The sequence below is a fragment of the Zea mays genome, chromosome 4 (assembly GCF_902167145.1).
Source record: "Zea mays cultivar B73 chromosome 4, Zm-B73-REFERENCE-NAM-5.0, whole genome shotgun sequence".
NCBI lineage: Eukaryota > Viridiplantae > Streptophyta > Magnoliopsida > Poales > Poaceae > Zea > Zea mays.
The window spans coordinates 26,948,891-26,967,590 of NC_050099.1; positions in this window are offsets into that span (position 1 = coordinate 26,948,891).

Consider the following 18,700-nt stretch of genomic DNA (forward strand, 5'->3'; position numbering starts at 1 on the left):
CAACACCATGACCTTATTGAATTAGAGCTTTCTGACAGAATGTTCACCTGGTCTAACAATAGAGCTAATCCCACTTTTGAAAAATTGGATAGATTCTTTGTGAGTCATGACTGGGATCTCTCCTACATGAACTCATTGATTAAAGGATTGAACAGAGATTTATCTGATCATGTTCCTTTGATGCTTTGTGTGGGAAAAGATTTTGTTAAATACTCCACTTTTAGATATGATTTAAGTTGGATCAAAAGACCAATTTTATGGATGTATTGATGAATAGCTGGAATCTATTGATATGTGGAAGGAAAAATAAAGAGATTGAAAAAAACTTTAAAAGGATGGAATATTAATGAGGAAGGGAAAATAAAAAAATGGCTATGGAACTAAGGAAAAAAATCAATATCCTTGACATTAAAAGTGAGAGATTAGATTTGTCTGAAAAGGAAAAAGATGAGAAGTGCGACGGAACCTCCCAAGTAATTAGGCCCACCTACAGTTGTCCTTGTCCAACGGACCTCAGACAACCCTGTAGGTGCCCCTGAACTACTTGACAAGTTCGGTATCTTTCCTTACCTTTCCAGGAACGTCTCACCCGTCTTGCAGACATTACAGAACATCGGAGATAAAGAAATGCGGAAGCGATTACATAAACTTACATTTATTAAAAAGTAAGATCAAGTTGTTTATTACAGACCAGAAATATAAGCGAGTGCTGAGTAGTATTATTACACATACCAAGGGAGGCACAAACTCCTCCCGATAAGTTTTTCACAAAAGTTTTCTATATGGAGGACCAAGTCCTCCCGCATCTTCACTCTTGTTTCTCCTCCTTAGGAACCACCTTGGCACAGAAGCAACAGAAATCTGCTACTTCCTCACCTAAAAACAACGAAGGGATAAACCCTGAGTATGGAATTACTCAGCAAGTCTTACCCGACTAAGGAAAAGACTCTCAAGGGTATGCTGGCTTAAGGGAGTCAAGGTAAGGCTTTTCAATAATCAAAGACTCTGTTTTGCAAAAATGCTTACTAAAGTGGATCCTTAAAGATCCAATTTTATTTGTCAAGTTAAGTACAATTACCTGCACTAGAGTTCTTTCTACCCTAGTTCAATCACTGGTCCTGCACTAGCCAATTTCTTAACAAAAACCCATCATCTTTAGTGGAATGCTACGTGTAGGTCAGTGACCAAGTCTTCATAACCGCGAAGGTACGGCGATCCGAATCGATTATACTCAGCTGAGGATCTCCAATCACACGACATATGTAGCACTTAACCCTTGCATATGTCAACCCGCCACCAGGGTTCTTAAGACCAGATCAGGTTCACGCAAACCGAGAGCACAGATACACCACCGTCCAGCCTCTTGCCACGGAGGGTACACGCTACTCTCACCACCGCTCCACGCCCATTTCGTGTTATCTTATTCTGGCCTTAGTCTGCCCGAGGCAAGGCTTACCCATGACGAGGCATGTGACCAGTTAAAGGGTCCTCGATCATCAAGCCTACATCGAGACGGTCCTTAATCGACTCAGACGGAGACACTACACCGAGACTCTCTTCTCGTGCAAGTCACCCGCCCGGTCTCAGCTTAATCATTTTAACCCAAAAACTTGGTACCTGGCAGAGGTACATCTTTTCTGATGTTGAATCCATCATGGCCATGATGGATTCACCATCAAATTTTATTTTCGAAAACAACCCTCCCACTTTGCCAAACATCTTTTGTAAAACAAATCCTTTTGTTTTTCTAGAGCAATACTAAGCATAGGAAAACCTTTTTGTAAAAATCAGGGTTTCAAGGAAGGTAATCAAGTTCAAAGGAAGGTAATGCAGGAATTGTTTAATCAATCAACTCCTATCACCTAATGCAGCAAGCAAGTGAGAAAGATTTTAAAAACATCAAGGGAGGTGGCAAATGCACCGGGGCTTGCCTTCGTTAACAGGTGAGTCTGGCTCGGATCCACAAATATCAAAGTAGAAGCAGTTGCCTGCCTGAGAATCCGAGGGTGGTGGTGTCCTTTCTTCGGTGACTTCCACTTCTTCTTCACGTTCTAACATAACCATATATATACATATATAAGAATGAATGCCTGCCTGCATGAGAGTGCGAAGATAATAAAGATTTATTATCTAAGTCTTGAATATAACTTTCCTTCACGGAACTCCGAGAACTTAGGGTTTCCGGAGTCCGTAAAGGAGCTCAAAGGGCAGGGGGGGTTTTGGGTTCTAGTTATCAAACATGGTCCAAATCAAGTCAAACTCTACCCAAGGCTTCTAAGTATTGTTTTAAGTTCATATAAAAAATTTGGGCATTTTTGGACTTATCATCTATCTTTTTAAAAATCCAGAACTATTTCTTTGAGCTACTTTAAATGCCTTAAAATTCCTTATTTCTTCTAAAAATCATAAAATTATTTTTATTAAATTCTAGGGAAAATAACAAGCCTAGGAAAATTGGTTTCGCAATTTTAGGATTTTTCTACAATTTTTAACATATTTCCAAAGCTCTGCTGAAAAAGAAAAAGGAAAAGGCTTTAACAGCAATGGGCTGGTTTCAGCCCAGGCGGCCCAGTCCAGAGAGGAAAGCGCGCGCGTGCGCCCGCGCCCTGGTGGTTTTGCAGGAAGGGCCCTGGGGTTTTGGGTTACTGGAAATAAGTTCCTTTACTATTCCTATGTGTCGCTGACGGTTTACAGAAACACCCTCAAGCTTCTAATCCTTCACAGGGGAAGGTCCCCGACGACAGCCGCACGCTGAGGAGCTCCGGCGAGCCACTTCACCGGCCGATTGAGGCGATGACCGGCGCTCCCGAGCGACAGACACCAAATCGGATCTATCCTAAGCTTTTCCCCCAACTCAATTGCATCTAATACCAACTGAGGAGCCCTGGCCACGGTGACCGAGAGCATGGCGGCTAAGGTGTTGTGTTCCCGGCGATCCCAGGCGGTTCAGTTTGATTAAAGGGGTCGGGGAACATCACTAACATGTAAGGGTGCTAGAACAAGAACGAGAAGGGAATGAGCAGACCTGGGGAAGGCTGGCCGCGGTGAGGTGAGTTCACGGTGGCGGAGAGTGGATTTGGGGCGAATCCAAAATTCGCGAGTTCTAGCGAAGGACTGTCAGCGATTAACGGTGGCTGGGTGGATGATGATGTTATGTAGCTAGGGGAGGGCTCAATTTATAGGCAGCTTCGACGGTGGCCGGGAATTTTAACGGCGATGTGTGGCGGTCGGAGATAAGTAAAAACCGTGGCGCGGTGGTTGCGTGTCCCGTGTCGTGGCAATTGCTCCGGTGATCAACGGGGAGCTAGGAGAGATCACGGCGATGCGGTGGCGAGGTTGGGACACGCGGTGGACAACGGCGAGGGCACGACGACGGGGAGCAGCTTTATTCACGGCGGTGAGCAAGGGGAGGAGTATTGCGGCTGACCGGGGTGGCTTCCAGCTCGACGGCGACGACGATCTTTTTACCTCGCAGCGTTATCCGGTTACCAGCGAACGTTAATCTTAACGCGGCGGCGCGAATCCTTGCGCGGGGGAGGGTCACCGGCGGCAAGCACGTGATGCTGGCATCCTGATCCATTTTGACTACTGTACCATCAGAGCTCGTTTCAGACAGCCTGACAGAACATTCTGCAGAGGAATTTCCCTTCAATTTCATATGGCAGCTCCTCCCAAGCTCTGCAGCAGAATTGTAGAGCTACAAACCAACCATAATTCGGCTATAGGACTTGAACCCATTTGAGCACTAAATCAAGGTGGAATTCATACTCAAAGTTGGCTCTGCTACACTAAATATCTGAATTTCAGACTGAATCAGCCTGACAACCAATCTTTAGGCTTAATTATCTCCAATATTTTCTTAACAACTCTGCTCACACTCTTAAGCAAAGTTGTGCTCCTATGATTGGGCTACAATCTTGATGTGGTGACCTAGGGCAAAAACCCTAGAATTTGCAAGATACAATGCTCCAAAGTTGAGCCCTCAACACTGAATTTCAGACTTAGAATAGAACCTACTTGAGGTCCATTTTGCATTTAAGTCCAAAACTCAATATTTGGCTTACGAGCCCACACATTTGGGAACCAAAGGACTTGAGATACTTATTTGACTTGGTTTTTGCACTTTAGTCCAAAAGTGGACTAATTTTGCACATAGGCCCCTAGGGTTTGGTTTTAGGGTTTTCTAGGACTCCAATTAGGGTTTCTGGTATCCCAGGGTTATAAATGTGATTCAACTTTATTTTTGGGGATATTTTATAACTATTTTCCTAAAGTCTTTAGGTTTTCTCAACTTGGGTTAGGTCTTACCCCTTTAATCCCTATTTAGGGTTAAGTTTCCTATCCAGGGTTCTATTTGCAAAACACTAAAACAATACAACTTGTTTGAAATTTTTACCTAGTGAATGCACTCTAGGTGTGTCAAACATATGCAATGCTAATGCTTATGATGCCATGCTCAAGTTTTAGTTATAGTAACACCAGGGGTGTTACATCCTTCCCCCCATAAAAGAATCTCGTCCCGAGATTAAAAGTCCTAGAGTAAGTAATGGAAAAGGAAACACGACATACTTTTATTTCCTTATTTCTAGTACAAGGCAGGGGTGATGTGGGGGTCACTTCTTTATTATACAGTTACACAGGCTTTACAATTTACAAGAGGCTAAAAAGCCTGGGAATTTTTATCTAAAAAGTCTTGAGTTTCCCATGTAGCCTCATCTTCGGAATGCTGGTTCCACTGTATCTTATAAAACTTGAGGGTTTTTCTCCGGGTAACCCTATCCTTTTGATCCAAGACTCGAATAGGGTGCTCAGAGTATGTCAAGTCCGGTTCAAGGACAACATCTGTCACTTCAACGGTTCGATCAGGAACCCGAAGACACTTCTTCAATCGTGATACGTGGAACACATTATGCACAGCAGACAATGTTTTGGGTAGTTGGAGTCGGTATGCCACTGGCCCATATCTTTCCAGAATAAGAAAAGGACCAATATATCGTGGTGCAAGCTTCCCTTTAACCCCAAAACGCGATACTCCCTTCATTGGTGAGACCTTCAGGTAGACATAGTCTCCTTCCAGGAAATATAAGGGCATTCGCCGTTTGTCTGCATAACTCTTCTGACGAGCTTGTGCTTTCTTCATATTATGAATAATTTTTTGAACCTTATCCTCGGCCTCTTTCACCATATCAGGCCTAAAGAAGCACCTTTCCCAGGTTCAGACCAATTTAGCGGAGTATGACATCGTCGTCCATATAAAGCTTCGAAGGGTGCCATCTTGATACTTTCTTGATAGCTATTATTATATGAAAACTCCGCCAAAGGCAAACATTCATCCCATTTCTGTGAGAAGTCCAGAACACATGCCCGCAACATATCTTCAAGTATCTGGTTCACTCTCTCAGTCTGTCCACTAGTTTGAGGATGATAGGCCGAACTGTGGAGCAGCTTGGTACCCAGGGATTTATGGAGTTCTTCCCAGAATTTGGATACAAATTGTGGTCCACGATCCGACACTATGGTCTTCGGAACACCATGCAAACTGAGAATACGGGCAATATACAACTCCGCATAGGTAATGACGGGATATTTTACTTTGACAGGGAGGAAGTGGGCGATCTTGGTAAGTCGATCAATGATAACCCAAATAGAGTCATACCCTTTTGTGGTCCTGGGCAATCCCACAATGAAGTCCATACTTATGTCTTCCCATTTCCATGTCGGTATTGGTAGTGACTGTAATGGACCGGCAGCTTTCAAATGTATGGCCTTGACACGTCTGCAGGTGTCACATCTTGCCACATAGCGTGCAATTTCGATCTTCATCTTTGTCCACCAGTAATGTTGCTTCAAGTCTTGGTACATCTTAGTGCTTCCAGGATGAATAGAATAGCGGCTAAGATGTGCTTCATCAAGAATTTGCTGGCAGAGCTCTTCATTCTTTGGCACCACTATGCGGTTATTAAACCATACAATGCCCTGATCATCTTCTTTGAAACATCTGGCTTTTCCAGCCCTTAACTTCTCACGAATGTGTTTCATACCCTCATTATCTTTTTGGGCATCAATTATCCTTTGCAAGAGGACTGACTCAAGCTTTAGCTGATTCAAAGTTCCTTGTTGGACCATTCCCAGGTTTAGCTTCTCCATCTCTTGACATAAAGTGTTCTCAGAGGTCTTCATCGTTAAACAATGGCAGGAAACCTTGCGGCTTAGTGCATCTGCCACAACATTGGCTTTACCTAGGTGATAATGAATTTCCAGTTCATAGTCCTTAATAAGCTCAAGCCATCGTCTTTGCCTCATATTTAATTCTGACTGGGTGAAGATATACTTCAAACTTTTATGATCTGTATAGATATGACAGACATTTCCTAGCAGATAGTGACGCCAAATTTTCAGAGCATGAACAACAGCAGCTAGTTCCAGATCATGAGTTGGGTAATGCTCCTCATGTCGGCGTAACTGCCTTGAAGCATATGCAATTACTCGGCCTTCTTGCATTAGCACGCAGCCGAGTCCACTGCCAGATGCATCACAATATACATCAAAAGGCTTGGTGATGTCCGGTTGGGCCAATACTGGAGCAGTGGTTAATAATGTCTTCAATTGTTCAAAGGCTTCATCACACTTCGAAGACCAGTTGAATTTAACATCATTCTTCAATAAACTTGTGATTGGTTTCACAAGCTTTGAAAAGTCTGGTATAAATCTGCGGTAATATCTCGCCAGTCCAAGGAAGCTTCGGACCTGATGAACAGTGGTCGGGGGTTTCCACTCCAAAATGTCCTTGACTTTGCTGGGATCTACCGCAATCCCTCTGGCAGATAGAACATGTCCTAGAAATTGAATTTCCTCCAGCCAAAACGCGCACTTGCTGAACTTGGCATACAACTGATGTTCCCTCAGGCGCGATAACACGATCCGTAAATGTTGGGCGTGCTCCTCTTCATTCTTGGAATATATCAAAATGTCATCAATGAAGACCACCACAAACTTGTCTAGCTCGGGCATGAACACCGAGTTCATCAAATATGTGAAGTGGACCGGAGCATTTGTTAACCCGAAAGACATTACCAGATATTCAAACAACCCATATCGCGTAGTGAACGCGGTCTTTGGTATATCTTCGGGCCGAATACGGATCTGGTGATAGCCCGATCGGAGATCAATCTTTGAAAATACCCTTGCTCCAGTCAATTGATCAAATAGAATATCAATCCTTGGAAGAGGGTACTTGTTTTTTATGGTGACCTCATTCAGGGGCCGATAATCCACACACATTCGTAAGGTTTGATCCTTCTTTTTGACGAATATGGCTGGACAACCCCATGGTGATGAGCTTGGCCGGATAAATCCTTTCTCCAGGAGATCTTGCAATTGAATCTTCAACTCTGCCAACTCATTAGGAGGCATACGGTACGATCTTCGAGAGATGGGAGCCGTACCGGGCTTTAACTCTATTACAAACTCTACATCCCGTTCAGGTGGCAATCCCGGCAAATCCTCGGGAAAGACATCAGGGAACTCACATACTACCGGGATATCCTTGATTTGCGGTACCATAACTTCATAAACTCTGCCAGTGGTTTTGTTTGGAATAGGGATGGGCAAAAGAATTTCTTCTTGATTATGACTCAACCTGATGGTTCTTTGATCAGTATTGAGTGTTGCTTTATGCTTAGCCAACCAATTCATACCCAAAATAACATCTATGTCTTGGCCTTTCAGGACGATCATATTGGTAGGAAAGTCCCGTCCGGCCAATGATACGGGCACTTGATAGGCCACTTCTCTAGTAAAGATTTGTCCCCCAGGTGAGTGTATTTTAAATCCCTCTTTTGATTCATGGCATGCAATGTGATGTCGCTCCACAAATTTCTTGCTAATGAACGTATGCGAAGCACCAGAATCAAAAAGAATAATTGCAGGGTGACTGGCCACGAGAAACGTACCCATCATCACCGGTTCTCCTTCCGGTGTAGTGGCCACTTGAGTATAGTATATCCGCCCCGTCTTCTTTGTATTCTTCCCCACATTGTTTCCCTTGGGCTGAGCTGATTTTCCAGATCCTTGATGAGCATTTGTTTGATTCTGCTTGGGATATGGGCAATCTTTGATGAAATGTCCAGACTTGCCACAATTAAAACATCCGGTTGAAGAGCTGGGCAAGGCAGGGAATCGAGTGCCTGGGGCACCCGGCTGACTTGGGGCAGTGGGGGCTTTATTGGGACGAATAATTATCGGCTGCTTGAAAGGGAAGGATGGTGCACGTGGAGGAGTCTGGTTAGAAGGCCGGAGAATAAACCGTTGCCTTTTTGCCTAGCCCTAGTTAGACTTTTCACCACCAAATCCCTTGTTCTTTCCGGAACCTGCATATTTTGCTTCAACAGATAGGGCTGTGCTGACAGCCTTTCCATACGTGAGATCTATGCAGGTGGCCATTTTTCTCTGCAATCGATCGTTTAATCCCCTCATAAAGCAATTTTTCTTTTTCAGATCAGTGTTCACCTGATCGATTGCATATTGTGATAGATGATTGAACTTGTTGAGATACTGATTGACAGTATCTCCTCCTTGTTTTAGCTTCATGAACTCTTCTTGCTTCATATGCAGAACACCCTCGGGTATATAATGCTCGCGGAAGGCTACTTTGAATTCCTCCCAGGTGACTTGATGATTGGCCGGCTGAACGGCCACGAAATTACCCCACCAAGTGCTGGCAGGGCCGCGTAGTTGTTGCGCTGCGAATAACGGCTTCTGTGTCTCTGAACAACGCAGAAGACCAAATTTCTGCTCAATAACCCGTATCCATTCATCGGCTTCCAGTGGGTCTTCAGCTTTCACAAATAGTGGTGGACGGGTTTCCGAGAAGTCCAGATAAGAAGTTTCGCGGGGCCTTGTTGATAGCCCCGCCCACCAGGCTGCTGGAACTGTTGGCCCGCCATTTCTCTTAGGAAGCGGGTGTTGTCAGCAGTTGCGTTCACTAAGGCAGCAATTGCCTCCGCCAATGTTGGAGGAACAGGAGGTGGATTGGGTGTGGATTCCCTCCCTCGGGAGGAACCAGCTCCGTCCTGAGCTCGAGTCTTGGAAGGCATCTGTGGCAACAACATTTGAAAACAATATGATATGCCAAAGAAAAAGCCATTCCATTTTACATTACCAAAAGTAATGTTACAGACTCAAGACTCTTACAACAGGGTACAATACCTAGTATACAATAGCATTACCTATTATACACCAGTACAACCTACAATACACTACACTACTTCTACTATACCACTAGTCCTGCTTCCCATTGCTCTTGGCGGCCTCGTCGTCGGGTGTGGGAGTCCATACGTCGACCAGCCTCATGGAAGGAGGGGGCTCAAAAAGGTCTAACTCCCCACCCAGCGCGTGTCCTGCAACACGGGAGGGTCCGACTTCCGCCTCAACAGGGTGTGCAGGTGCACTAGGGTGTAATTGCGAATACAGTACATGGACTTCCTCATGTAACGTATTGCAATAGACCTGCAGGTCATCGACAGGTGAGCTAAGTTCCTTGATTCGGGCCTGAGCCCTTGCTTCCTTAGCACATGCTAACAAACGGGACTGTACTGCCCAGTCGAGTGCTAAGTCCCGATCAGCAAGCTGATCCCGCAGGTGACAGATGTCCCTTCTTAGTTCATTTATTCTATCTTCGTCCGCAACCCATGCATTGGTCCTGTGTTGCAACTCCGATTGAAGTCGACTTACACGGGCTTCAAGATCTCCTATTGGGTCATTACTCCCGCTGCTACTGTTCTCATGTCGAGGGGCCAGTTGATGCCGGGGCACACCGATTGGTCCAGTTGACTTGCGCGTCGTTTGCCTTGTGCGCGGCGGCATCTTTCTAAGGGGGAAATGTTATTAGTATAATTCTTAGCATGATGCATGTGTAAGTACAGAATCAACCTTAGTTGATTCAACCTTCTATACATTGCACTCTTCCTATCTGGTCTTTAAGATAAACTCTTCAGAATACTTAGGTAAGAAGAGAAGAGAATTTCTAGGTAAGACCTTTAGAAAATCCTTTTGAAGATGCCTCATAATATCTGCAAAGAAGGGCTACGCTCCGATACCAGCTGCGACGGAACCTCCCAAGTAATTAGGCCCACCTACAATTGTCCTTGTCCAACGGACCTCAGACAACCCTGTAGGTGCCCCTGAACTACTTGACAAGTTCGGTATCTTTCCTTACCTTTCCAGGAACGTCTCACCCGTCTTGCAGACATTACAGAACATCGGAGATAAAGAAATGCGGAAGCGATTACATAAACTTACATTTATTAAAAAGTAAGATCAAGTTGTTTATTACAGACCAGAAATATAAGCGAGTGCTGAGTAGTATTATTACACATACCAAGGGAGGCACAAACTCCTCCCGATAAGTTTTTCACAAAAGTTTTCTATATGGAGGACCAAGTCCTCCCGCATCTTCACTCTTGTTTCTCCTCCTTAGGAACCACCTTGGCACAGAAGCAACAGAAATCTGCTACTTCCTCACCTAAAAACAACGAAGGGATAAACCCTGAGTATGGAATTACTCAGCAAGTCTTACCCGACTAAGGAAAAGACTCTCAAGGGTATGCTGGCTTAAGGGAGTCAAGGTAAGGCTTTTCAATAATCAAAGACTTTGTTTTGCAGAAAATGCTTACTAAAGTGGATCCTTAAAGATCCAATTTTATTTGTCAAGTTAAGTACAATTACCTGCACTAGAGTTCTTTCTACCCTAGTTCAATCACTGGTCCTGCACTAGCCAATTTCTTAACAAAAACCCATCATCTTTAGTGGAATGCTACGTGTAGGTCAGTGACCAAGTCTTCATAACCGCGAAGGTACGGCGATCCGAATCGATTATACTCAGCTGAGGATCTCCAATCACACGACATATGTAGCACTTAACCCTTTCATATGTCAACCCGCCACCGGGGTTCTTAAGACCAGATCAGGTTCACGCAAACCGAGAGCACAGATACACCACCGTCCAGCCTCTTGCCACGGAGGGTACACGCTACTCTCGCCACCGCTCCACGCCCATTTCGTGTTATCTTATTCTGGCCTTAGTCTGCCCGAGGCAAGGCTTACCCATGACGAGGCATGTGACCAGTTAAAGGGTCCTCGATCATCAAGCCTACATCGAGACGGTCCTTAATCGACTCAGACGGAGACACTACACCGAGACTCTCTTCTCGTGCAAGTCACCCGCCCGGTCTCAGCTTAATCATTTTAACCCAAAAACTTGGTACCTGGCAGAGGTACATCTTTTCCGATGTTGAATCCATCATGGCCATGATGGATTCACCATCAAATTTTATTTTCGAAAACAACCCTCCCACTTTGCCAAACATCTTTTGTAAAACAAATCCTTTTGTTTTTCTAGAGCAATACTAAGCATAGGAAAACCTTTTTGTAAAAATCAGGGTTTCAAGGAAGGTAATCAAGTTCAAAGGAAGGTAATGCAGGAATTGTTTAATCAATCAACTCCTATCACCTAATGCAGCAAGCAAGTGAGAAAGATTTTAAAAACATCAAGGGAGGTGGCAAATGCACCGGGGCTTGCCTTCATTAACAGGTGAGTCTGGCTCGGATCCACAAATATCAAAGTAGAAGCAGTTGCCTGCCTGAGAATCCGAGGGTGGTGGTGTCCTTTCTTCGGTGACTTCCACTTCTTCTTCACGTTCTAACATAACCATATATATACATATATAAGAATGAATGCCATGTAATGCGCATGAGAGTGCGAAGATAATAAAGATTTATTATCTAAGTCTTGAATATAACTTTCCTTCACGGAACTCCGAGAACTTAGGGTTTCCGGAGTCGGTAAATGAGCTCAAAGGGCAGGGGGGTTTTGGGTTCTAGTTATCAAACATGGTCCAAATCAAGTCAAACTCTACCCAAGGCTTCTAAGTATTGTTTTAAGTTCATGTAAAAAGTTTGGGCATTTTTGGACTTATCATCTATCTTTTTAAAAATCTAGAACTATTTCTTTGAGCTACTTTAAATGCCTTAAAATTCCTTATTTCTTCTAAAAATCATAAAATTATTTTTATTAAATTCTAGGGAAAATAACAAGCCTAGGAAAATTGGTTTCGCAATTTTAGGATTTTTCTACAATTTTTAACAGATTTCCAAAGCTCTGTTGAAAAAGAAAAAGGAAAAGGCTTTAACAGCAATGGGCTGGTTTCAGCCCAGGCGGCCCAGTCCAGAGAGGAAAGCGCGCGCGTGCGCCCGTGCCCTGGCGGCTTTGCAGAAAGGGCCCTGGGGTTCTGGGTTACTAGAAATAAGTTCCTTTACTATTCCTATGTGTCGCTGACGGTTTATAGAAACACCCTCAAGCTTCTAATCCTTCACAGGGGAAGGTCCCCGACGACAGCCGCGCGTTGAGGAGCTCCGGCGAGCCACTACACCGACCGATTGAGGCGATGACCGGCGCTCCCGAGCGACAGACACCAAATCGGATCTATCCTAAGCTTTCCCCCCAACTCAATTGCATCTAATACCAACTGAGGAGCCCTGGCCACGGTGACCGAGAGCATGGCAGCTAAGGTGTTGTGTTCCCGACGATCCCAGACGGTTCAGTTTGATTAAAGGGGTCGGGGAGCATCACTAACATGTAAGGATGCTAGAACAAGAACGAGAAGGGAATGAGCAGACCTAGGGAAGGCTGGCCGCGGTGAGGTGAGTTCACGGTGGCAGAGAGTGGATTTGGGGCGAATCCAAAATTCGCGAGTTCTAGCGAAGAACTGCCAGCGATTAACGGTGGCTGGGTGGATGATGATGTTATGCAGCTAGGGGAGGGCTCAATTTATAGGCAGCTTCGACGATGGCCGGGAATTTTAACGGCGATGTGTGGAGGTCGGAGATAAGTAAAAACCGTGGCGCGGTGGTTGCGTGTCCCGTGTCGTGGCAATTGCTCCGGTGATCAACGGGGAGCTAGGAGAGGTCACGGTGATGTGGTGGCGAGGTTGGGACACGCGGTGGACAACGGCGAGGGCACGACGACGGGGAGCAGCTTTATTCACGGCGGTGAGCAAGGGGAGGAGTATTGCGGCTGACCGGGGTGGCTTCCAGCTCGACGGCGACGACGATCTTTTTACCTCGCAGCGTTATCCGGTTACCAGCGAACATTAATCTTAACGCGGCGGCGCGAATCCTTGCACGGGGGAGGGTCACCGGCGGCAAGCACGTGATGCTGGCATCCTGATCCATTTTGACTACTGTACCATCAGAGCTCGTTTCAGACAGCCTGACAGAACATTCTGCAGAGGAATTTCCCTTCAATTTCATATGGTAGCTCCTCCCAAGCTCTGCAGCAGAATTGTAGAGCTACAAACCAACCATAATTCGGCTATAGGACTTGAACCCATTTGAGCACTAAATCAAGGTGGAATTCATACTCAAAGTTGGCTCTGCTACACTGAATATCTGAATTTCAGACTGAATCAGCCTGACAGCCAATCTTTAGGCTTAATTATCTCCAATATTTTCTTAACAACTCCGCTCACACTCTTAAGCAAAGTTGTGCTCCTATGATTGGGCTACAATCTTGATGTGGTGACCTAGGGCAAAAACCCTAGAATTTGCAAGATACAATGCTCCAAAGTTGAGCCCTCAACACTGAATTTCAGACTTAGAATAGAACCTACTTGAGGTCCATTTTGCATTTAAGTCCAAAACTCAATATTTGGCTTACAAGCCCACACATTTGGGAACCAAAGGACTTGAGATACTTATTTGACTTGGTTTTTGCACTTTAGTCCAAAAGTGGACTAATTTTGCACATAGGCCCCTAGGGTTTGGTTTTAGGGTTTTCTAGGACTCCAATTAGGGTTTCTGGTATCCCAGGGTTATAAATGTGATTCAACTTTATTTTTGGGGATATTTTATAACTATTTTCCTAAAGTCTTTAGGTTTTCTCAACTTGGGTTAGGTCTTACCCCTTTAATCCCTATTTAGGGTTAAGTTTCCTATCCAGGGTTCTATTTGCAAAACACTAAAACAATACAACTTGTTTGAAATTTTTACCTAGTGAATGCACTCTAGGTGTGTCAAACATATGCAATGCTAATGCTTATGATGCCATGCTCAAGTTTTAGTTATAGTAACACCAGGGGTGTTACAAGAAGGTGAACCAGGAGTTGCAGCTTAGAAACATTCTCTTGGAGCAAGAAATAAAAATGAAGCAAAGAGCTAGAGAGAGATGTATTATAGAAGGTGATGAAAATACCAAATACTTCGATCTTAAAGAAAATGGAAATAAGGGAAGAATGAGGATTATTGCACTAAATGACAATGAAAATACGGTCACTAATGAAGATGGGATAAATCTGGTGGCAACTAAGTACAACAGAGGCTTATTTGGGCCCCCACCTTTATCTTCCATTGATATAAATGATTTGCCCATGGAGATGCTTGATCATGAAGATATACATTGCCTCACTGCCCCTTTCTCAATGGAAGAAATTAAGATGGTACTGGATCATCTGAAACAAAACACAACCCAGGCCCTGATGCCCTGCCATCTAAATTCTATCAAGATTTTTGGGATGTAGTTAAAATTGACATATACAACATGTTTCAAGACTTCTTTATGGGAAATTTTCTCATAGAAAGACTCAATTATGGTTTGGTTTCTCTAATTCCAGAAGTCGACAAACCCATGGATATGAAAAATTTCAGACCTATCTGCTTGTTAAATGTCAATTATAAGATTATAACTAAAGTGCTTAACAACAGGCTGGACTCTTGTATTGATAAGGTGATTAGTAAACATCAATTTGGGTTTATCAAAAACAGACACATTTTAGATTGTGTAGTGGCTTTACATGAGATTGTTCATGAAGTAAAAAAGGAAAAAAGGAAAATGGTATTGTGTTAAAATAGACTTTCAAAAAGCATATGATAAAGTAAATTGGCATTTTCTTTACAAAATGATGGAGAAAAAGGTTTTGGTGAGAAATGGGGAGATTGGGTCATGAAAACAATTAGAGGAGGAAATTAAAGTGGCTATCAGAACCAATGACAAAATTGGCCCTTTCTTCCCAACTCACAAAGGGGTTAGACAAGGTGATCTCTTCTCCCCCTTCTTTTTAATGTGGCTCCTCATGGTTTAGCTTGCTTAATTAAAAAAGCTCAAGAAAGGGGGCTGCTAGGAGGTTTGATCCTCCACATAATTGACAAAGGTTTCACTTATCTCCAGTATGCTGCTGACACGATTTTTCTCCCCCAAGATAACCTAGAATATGCCAGAAATCTTAAATATATCCTGATCTTATTTGAACTGATGTGAGGTCTTAAGATCAACTTTCATAAAAGTATTTTTTTGCTTTGGGGATGCTATTGAGAAAAGAGATTCATACTCTAAAATATTTACCTGCCTCATTAGAAACTTGCCAATGAAATATTTGGGGGGTGTCTATTAGTGATAAGAGTCTTAAAGTCTCTCAATGGGCCCAAATGGAAGAAAAATTCGAAAAAAAACTTGGGGTTTGTCAAGGAAGATTCCTCAGTCTGGGTGGGAGACTAACCTTAATCAACAACAGTCTATCCAACATTCCTTAATATATGTTATCTGTGTTTTTTGTGCCTTCCACAGTTCTAAAAAATGGATATATACAGAAAAAGACTTCTGTGGTAAGGAGGAAAAAATACAAAAATGTCATCTGGTTGGATGGGAAACTGTTTGTACACCCAAAAATCGGGGTGGTTTGGGAATTCTTGATCTAAGATGCATGAATATTAGTCTCTTAACTAAATGGATTTGGAAACTAGAAAACCAAGAGGGACTCTAGCAAACTGTGGTGAGAAAAAATATGAGATTTAAACCGATGAGTCTACAAATGAAGAAGCAAGGGCAGTCACAATTTTGGAAAGGGATTCTTGAAGTTAAAGAAATGTTCTACAAGAATATCAAAAAAATTGGAAATGGAAATTCCACCAGCTTTTGGACTGAGGTGTGGAATGGTGATTCCCCCTTTTCAGTCAGATTCGAAAGACTATTTGAGCTTTCTTTGAATAAAGAAATAACTGTGAATATGGCTCTATCTGAAAATTGTGATTCTCTAAAATTTAGAAGAAGATTACATGGAGAAAGTGCTCAGTTGTTGGAGGAATTGAAAAACATATGTCATGGCATTAATCTTGATGATTCAAGAGATAAAGCTATCTAGAATATTAATAAAAAAGGATTTTCTGTTAAATCCCTTTATCTCAAGTGTAGGAGCTCTTTGGATAAGGTTCCTTTCTGGTTCATTTGGAAGGCTCAGATACCCCCAAAGAATAAAAGTGTTCTTGTGGCTTGTCATAAAGAATAGAGTCTTCTAAAAAGAAAACCTAAAAAAGAAATTGGAAAGGAACTTTAATTGTTTCTGGTGTGGTTGTCTGGAAACCACGCAACACATTTTTCTTCGATTGCCAGATCACATCTTTCACTTGGAGGGTGATTAGTATGGCAATGATCATGCATCTAATGCTAAAAACTGCTGAAAATATGTTTGGAGAATGGATTTATAAATTTAAAAAGAAAAGCAGAAACCTTGTCGTGGTGGGCTGCAGTGCGGTCCTATGGGCCCTCTGGAGGGTTAGAAATGATGTTTGTTTCAATGATAAAAACATAGTTTACACTAATGCTATTTTCTTCATGTGCTACTTTTGGATGAATGCTTGGGCTCTGATCTAGACAAAGATGGAAGGAAGGACACTGGAGGAAGGAAGCATGCAAATCTTAAGACTAGTTAAATAATTTTTCAACAGAAATTTTGGATGGAGATCGGTGGCTAGACATCTCTGTGGATGAAAAAGTGTCAATGCACCAGTGGATGTCTGCTTCTTGCTATTTTTTGGCTATCTTCTACCTTTTGAACTCTTAAATATTGATGCATTATCTGGTGCCGTTTAGCTCACCTAGTGGACGAACGATGCAAAACTCTCGCCGATTTAAAAAAGTTTGTGACCATATGGGTAGCGTGGTTAGCTGTAACCCGCTGGGGTGTGATCTTTCCCCATGTAATAAATTCTGACTTAGCTAGAATTGACCATAGGTGGTTGTGCGTATTTTCCTTTTTTCAGAATGGTTTTCTGTTTAGGATTAGTTCCGCTTGCTTTCTTCGGTTGACAGTCTTCTAAGTCGTAGCTTTTGGTTGATGTGTTGGTCATGTATGAAACTCGTTTCCTATTTCTTAATGAAATGGGGGGACCCCTTTCTGTTAAAAAGCTATCTTGCACCTTCATAGAACATGACATGCAACAGAGTTGCCCTTAAAAGTGGTGGTGGGTTGGTCTAGAGATTATGAATAAATTGTTTGAGTTTCACGTAGATCTGACATCCTTGCAACTACTTGACATCCTCATGTTATCGTTGAGAAACCCCTTTTAAGAGCTCAACAACCACTAAGAGTGAACCATACCCACGTAAAAGTAAATAGACAACTTAGGAGAGAGGTGAGGCATCGCTACGAGTATTATCATAGGGATGGTCACCTTGTTGAGTTTATCTTTCAGAGGAAGATGGACAAACTGCATAAGTATGAGTGGAACAATTAGATCATGTACCTTCCTCCCCATGGTATGCATGATTTACTTGTTCATATGAGTGATGCTAGGCCTAGAGGTGCAATGCCTCAAGGTGTTAGGCTAGGTGCTAAGCCCCATAGTGTTCATGCCTAGTGGATCCAAGTGGTAATTGATATGACTATGAACCCTATGGTGGTGGCTTTGTCTTAGAGCTCTAGCAAACCATGTTTTCCATTTTTGTGGTGATTGGTATCCCTCAATGATACATGGTTTATTTGGTGTCTTCCCTAGCACGTTTCTTGAGCAAATGACCCAACACTAGTGACTCCTTAGTTCACTAATCCTGGTGTTCTGTCGCTTGCTCATCCAATGTCTTTTTGTTAAGCAGGTTAGGCCATCTCTAGTAGGCCATGTAAACGGTCGTGTAAAGTACTGTTTTGCACTGTAAATTACACTATTTACAGACTGGAGTTTGAAATAGGGAGTGAGATAACTAGTGTGATACGGAGTCTGCTAGAGATAGTCTTAGAGGCATAAATAACATATGGCTCATTGATTCTATATGTTCACACCACATGATCAAAATTCACAACCTCATGCATGGCAAGGAATACATTACATTCGAGGATAACAATAAAGGGAAGGTTATCTCTAATTATGTCATTCCGATAAATGAGAATTTTGTGCTTAAGTATGTTGCTTTGGTTGCATTTGAGTTTCAATCTGCTTTCTATTTTGCAACTCCTTGAGGACAACTTGAAGTGCACTTTAAGAAGGGCTTCTCTCGTGTTTTGGACTCTTGAGGTGATCTTATTTGTCAGATTTATCTCTTCAGTTGTATTCTTATGCCATCTAAAGGTCCTTTGTCCCTTCTCGTTGTTTGGTGGTTGAATCTTATTATGATATTTAGAAATAGCATAGGAGACTAGGTCATTTGAGATTTTGACTTGCTTGCAAGATTGAGTTCACAGTTCCTGATGTCAGCATGCATGTACCGGTAACATGATTTTGTACTTGAATTGAATTGAACCTTAGGTTTAGAAATGTTCATCTTTTTCATTCACTTTGTTTAACTGAAGTTAGTGTTGTAATTCAAGTTTAGAACTGATCTTAGTGTTGGTACCGATTCCCATGAACTTACTGATTTGTTATCTATTTTTGTGTTGTA